Raw genomic sequence first — 6,000 nt, 5'->3', positions numbered from 1 at the left:
AATCAGTGCAACCTTTGTTATAACAAGGAGTTGTCTAAGATTAAGCGATGATAAATTTGTGTTTGAAGAAATACAATATGGTGATAGTTTAGGTTAACATATGTTCTCTTCTCCTTCCTAATGGATTATGACAACACTCACATTCACACACATGACATCACCATCCATGTATTCATTATACATCCATACACATGAGCTGCCCATGTACCCATCTATTTTATACGTCTTCATTAACATATCTAACATATCATGTACATTACATCACCACATTACTTAACATTCTCATTTCCACTAATACATCACACCATTGACTATGTGTATCATTCTTCTACCATCTATGTATATATTAGCACATGAAACACATCCAAAACATCGTGTGTTTCCTTCTCCTTCCCAACTGGTACATTCAAAGTGTAAAGATGATATGTGATGATGTTTTCATAAGAAGTGATACCTAACACAAGACAATGAACATATGTATCATCTAAACCTTAAAAAACAACATCTTCAAAAGAAAAGAAGAAAAGAAAAGAAAACAATTATACCCTCGAATGTAGTATGACAAAAACATAAGAGATGTTGCTGGACGCAAAAGAACTTCATCGAAATAAGTGTTTCCGCAAGAAAGGATACCTAGCATAAGACAACAAGCACACATATAATCTAAACCTTAAAAAGTACCTTAGGCAAAAGACTAAACCTTTAAAAAATACCTTCTGCAAAAGAAAAAAATAAAAAGAAAGATGACATGTATATCCTCGAATGCAGGACAACCAAAAAGGAACAAACGTTACTAAACACTAAAAAAAGTTTCATCGAAACAGGTGAAATTCAAAAATAAAATAATAAAATAATATATACCAACAAGAAACCAAAACTTGTGTGTGGCACAACAAGCAAACCACATGTAATGATGGGGCTCACAAGAAAAGATACCTAACACAAGGCAACGAGTACAAGTATCACCTAAACCTTAGTTATATTATTAGTTTTTTTTTAACAAAGAAAGCCAATACAAAGAAGGGTGTTACCCTAATGGATAAGTCATTGGTCATCTTTGGAAGCTCTCATTGTTTTTCTCTCTTAAAAAAACTAGAGAAAGCCAAAGCAAACAATATGACAAAATAAACATTTAAAATGAATATAAACAAAAAAAACCCATCATTATAAATATGTCTCAAGGCTATCTTAATGGTTTTTTAACAGATTGAGGAGAAGGACAAATCAGGTCATACAACACAGATGAGCCCTAAAAGACATCTATCTCATAGTTAACAGGAAACAAAATGGATATGAAAAGTGATGCGTGAAGTGGAAGCGAGAAAACAAAGGTTAAAAAATGGTATAAAGCAAAGAACTCATAGAAAGTAATATAAAGTATGGGCGGAAGAAGCAATTAAGAAATAACAGTAAATAGAAATATAGATGATATAAAACTAACATACAAGTTTGTTATAAAAAATTTATAATTTTCTAATATGAAAAGCTTAGGAAGTGAGGAGGATGAGAGTGAGAAGAGACAAGAAATGAGAGAGAAATATTATGAATACCAAAGAGAATCAATTTGAGAAACCAAAAGAAAGCAAGCGTTCCACTAAAGAGAATCAAGTTTCCCATATTTCTAAAGAGGGCATCTCAAAGCTTCCTTTCCTTTCAAAAAACCGAAGAGTTTCCCACCTTCGAGGAAACAAGTTTGTCCGTGTAGTAGAAGCTTCCAGCTATCTTAAAAATTGGATGCAAAGGGGAGGTGACTTGATATAACACCAATCCCTACTGACCCGGTTTACCCTTGAAAGGACTCCATTACTACAGTATAACCAGGGATATGTCTTGATTATAACCCACAAAAACTGTTTTTTGTTTAAATCAAATCAAATCATTTGAAATCCGTCGATTTACAATTTTGGTTTTAAAAATAAAGTAATAAAAAATAAAAAAAATACATCTAAACAAAAAAGATACAAAACTAAAGTAAATAATGATTTATAAGATCCAATCAAATTCTAAAATATGCATTTAATGCTTGAATAATATGATAACCCATAAATATTATACTTATAAAAATAAAAACAAACAAAAGCTGATTCAGACCGATTATAGAAAAAATCGATGAAAGATCCACTATACCCAAGTCGATTCCATTTAGATTACGTCAAGTGGGTGAGGTTCTCTAGTGGAGTCGGCCTTGTCAGATGAGGAGAACCTTCGTGGGCTTACCCTACACACACAAAACCTTGTGGGAGAAGTGAGAAGTCAGTCTTCAAATTTTTTTTCCTCTTTGTGAATAGCGATGGCAGTGGGGCGGGGGACAAGGTCTCCACCCCCGCCCCGCCTCAAGATTAGAACCTCCATCCAGACATGGGGATGGATTTTAACCTCCACCCCGCCTTCATCCCTGTTTCATGTCCTTCATCCTGGGTTCAAACGGGGATGAGGTGAGGTGGGGTTATTGCGGAAAAAAGTGGTGGGGATGGGGTGGGGATCGTGTCTTGGCGAGGACAGGGCAGGGTGGGGAAAAGTGTGCGTACATCCCTGTCACAGGCCTATTTCCTTCAATGGGCCAACGCGGCGCGACGGTCCTTCCTCATCGCCGCAAGCCTACTCGTCAGCTCGCTTGCCGATCGCGGAAGCTTGTAATGAGAGAGCAAGAGAGAATAGAGGGAGAGAAATTGCAATCACAATGAGGGTGAACAAAAGAAAGCTCAACGCCTTTACTTCATTCACAATTTTGCCCGCAGGCTATTACAGTTCAAGTATACGGTTGCCCCTTCAGGGTATTGATTCACCTGAACCGGGCAGCTTACATCAGACTCAACAAAAGCAAAACATACTCTAAGCGCAACTGTACACTGTAAGTCGCAAGGGAACATGCTCCCCCCTTCAAATCATGCACCGTCCTTGGCGCCATGTGTTTCGTGGTAAGCCCTGACTTCAGCCAGGTAGCGGTTGTTCATTCGAAATGCAGGCTCCCACGTTGGTTCCACTGTTTCCTCCTACTGCACCAAGTATTTCTTCGCTTGTCCCAAGTAGTTGACCTTGTGGCAAAGGATCTGACTGAGGTGCTTCTCGGCCCGTTGTGCTGTCGGAGCCCTCTGCATGATGGGAGCGCGTTGTGGCACACTACGTTATGGGTCTCTATCATCTGGATAGAACTGCTTGAGGTTGCACACGTGGAACAATGGGTGCACCTTGAAGTCTGGGGGCAACTCCAGCTTGTATGCCAGCTTGCCCACCTTCTTTGTGATGGTGAAGGGTCCCTCATACTTTCTGACTAGTTCGTGGTGCCGCCCGCGGAAGATGCCTGTGCAACCAGGATATAGCTTCACCAACACTTGGTCCCCAACTTGGAACTCTGTGGGCTGATGGTGCTTGTCTGCTCACTTCTTTATTCTCTTTGCCGCTTTGTGTAAGAATGCCGTCACCAACTCATTTTGCTCGTGCCAGGCGCGAACAAACTGATAGGCAAAAGATGGTCTTCCCTTTTCTTGTGCGGCAAAAGTGTGTGGGGTCAGTGGCTGCTGCCCCGTGGCTATCTCAAACGGGCTGTGGCCTGAAGACTCGCTCTTCTGCAAATTATAACAAAACTGTGCCACATCAAGGAACTTCACCTAATTTTTCTGATTGACACTAACAAAGTGCCTAAGGTACTGCTCCAGTATCTCATTGATGCGCTTTGTCTGTCCATCTGTCTACGGATAAAAGCTTGTTGAAAACAACAAATCAGAGCCAAGTAGCCAAAACACTTCACGCCAGAACTTGCCCGTGAAGCGGGCATCACGATTACTCACAATACTCTTTGGTATGCCCCAGTGCTTCACCACATGCTTTACGAACAACTCTGCAGTCTTCTCTACAGGGCACTCCTTGGAAGCTGGGATGAAGGTGGCATACTTTGAGAAACGATCCACCACGACCAAAATAGAACTGAGACCCTCTACCTTTGGCAGACTAACAATAAAGTCCATAGAGATGCTTTTCCAAGGACGTTCTGGAATTGGTAGAGGTTCAAGAAGACCGGCAGCCTTCTGGTTTGTCCCCTTATCTTGCTGACAGATGAGGCATGTTCGCACATACCCCTCAACATCGTCCCTCATCTGCGACCAATAGTAGTCGTGCTCAAGGAGTGCTAAGGTCCTCTCCTGACCAGAATGGCCGGACCATAGTGTATCATGACACTCCTTAAGCAATTCTCGGCGGAGGCTTCCCCACCGCGACACGAAGATGCGTCCCCCTTTTGTTACGAGGAGGCCATCCTGTAGCCAAAATCGCCGAGTCTTCCCTGTCTGCGCTAGAGAAACAAGGTGTTGTGCGGTCGGATCCTGCTGCGTACCTTCACGGATGCGGCTCAGCAATGCACCCTCCAAGTGCACTTCAGAAGGCTCCACGCGCACAGCTGCCAGTTTAGCCCTACGACTCAAAGCATCTGCCACAACATTGGTCTTTCCAACCTTGTACTCCGAGGCAAAGTCAAACTCAGTAAAAAACATCTGCCATCGAGCTTGTTTAGGCGTTAACTTCTTCTGCGTCAGAAAATAGCTTGTGGCCACATTGTCCGTCTTGACGATGAACTCAGCACCCAAAAGGTAGTGCCGCTAGGTCCTGAGGCAATACACAATAGCGGTCATCTCATGTTCATGCACTGTGTAACGCCTCTTTGCATCTTTCAGCTTGCGACTCTCATATGCGATCGGATGACCATCTTGCATAATAACTCTGCCAATGGCAAAGTCTGAGGCATGTGTGTGGACTTCAAAGGGTCTCGAATGATCAGGCAGTCGCAACACTGGCTCCCTCACTAAGGCTTTCTTCAAGCCATCGAAGACATCTTGGCACGCTCTTGTCCAGAGCCATACCCGATTCTTCTTTAACAAATTTGTGAGGGGCGCAACAATGAGGGAATAACCTTCGATGAAACGTCGATAATAGTTTGCCAAACCGAGAAATGACCGTAATTCTGGCACTTTGCTTGGCAGAACCCATTTCTGGATGGCCCTTATCTTCTGCCCATCCATACGCAGCACACCACGCCCCACAACCTAGCCAAGGAAGCTGATCTCTTCCTGCCCGAAGAGACACTTCTCTCGTTTGACACAGAGGTCATTCTCCTTCAGCACCTGAAACACTGTTCGCAAGTGCCCGACATGTTCTTCCATGTTACTGCTGTAGATCACGATATCATCCAGGTAGACTACCACAAACTTGTTTAAGTAAAGGTAGAAGATCTGGTTCATTAAAGTCGTGAACGTGGCTGGAGCATTTGTCAACCTGAATGGCATAACTAGAAATTCGTAAGCACCATAGCGGGTGACGCAAGTTGTTTTCGGCTCATCACCTTCGGCAATCCTCACCTGCCAGTAACCCGATCGCAGATTTAGCTTGAAAAAGGTATGGGCACTGTCTAGCTGATCAAACAAGTCCACTATCAATGGCAATGTGTACTTGTTCTTCATCGTGACCTTATTTAGAGCACGGTAATCTATACATAACCGTTTGGAGCCATCATGTTTCATCTGAAAAAGGACTGGTACCAAATGAGGCTTTTGATGGACAAACAATATCTGCGTCCAACATCTCGTCTAGCTGCCTGCGCAGCTCCTTCAGTTCAGCTGGCCCCATACGGTATGAAACCATTGCGGGAGGCTTCGCTCCCAGGGTCAACTAAATCTTGTGGTCGACCTCACGTCTTGGCGGAAGACGCTTTGGCAATTCCGGAGGCATCACCTCCCGAAACTCCTCCAATAGTGAGGCTAGGGTCGACGGCACTGCTGCTTCTACCTTCCCTTCATCTGCACCCACTGCAACTAAGAATGTCTGCTCCCCATGCTTTACACCCTTCTTCAGTTGCATTGCCGATAACACCGAAGACTTGCCTTTCTGCGTAAGTCACTGCACTGTGTGAGACAGGTCAGACCCCATGATCGTCAACGTGTTAAACTTTGACAACATCATAACATTCTGGCTTCGTAGAAACTTTATACCCAGAATCACCTTGAAATTGTC

This window comes from Nuphar pumila, chromosome 5, assembly GCF_984573655.1.
Source record: "Nuphar pumila chromosome 5, dmNupPumi1.hap1.1, whole genome shotgun sequence".
Classification (NCBI taxonomy): domain Eukaryota; kingdom Viridiplantae; phylum Streptophyta; class Magnoliopsida; order Nymphaeales; family Nymphaeaceae; genus Nuphar; species Nuphar pumila.
This window is presented reverse-complemented; position numbering follows the sequence as displayed.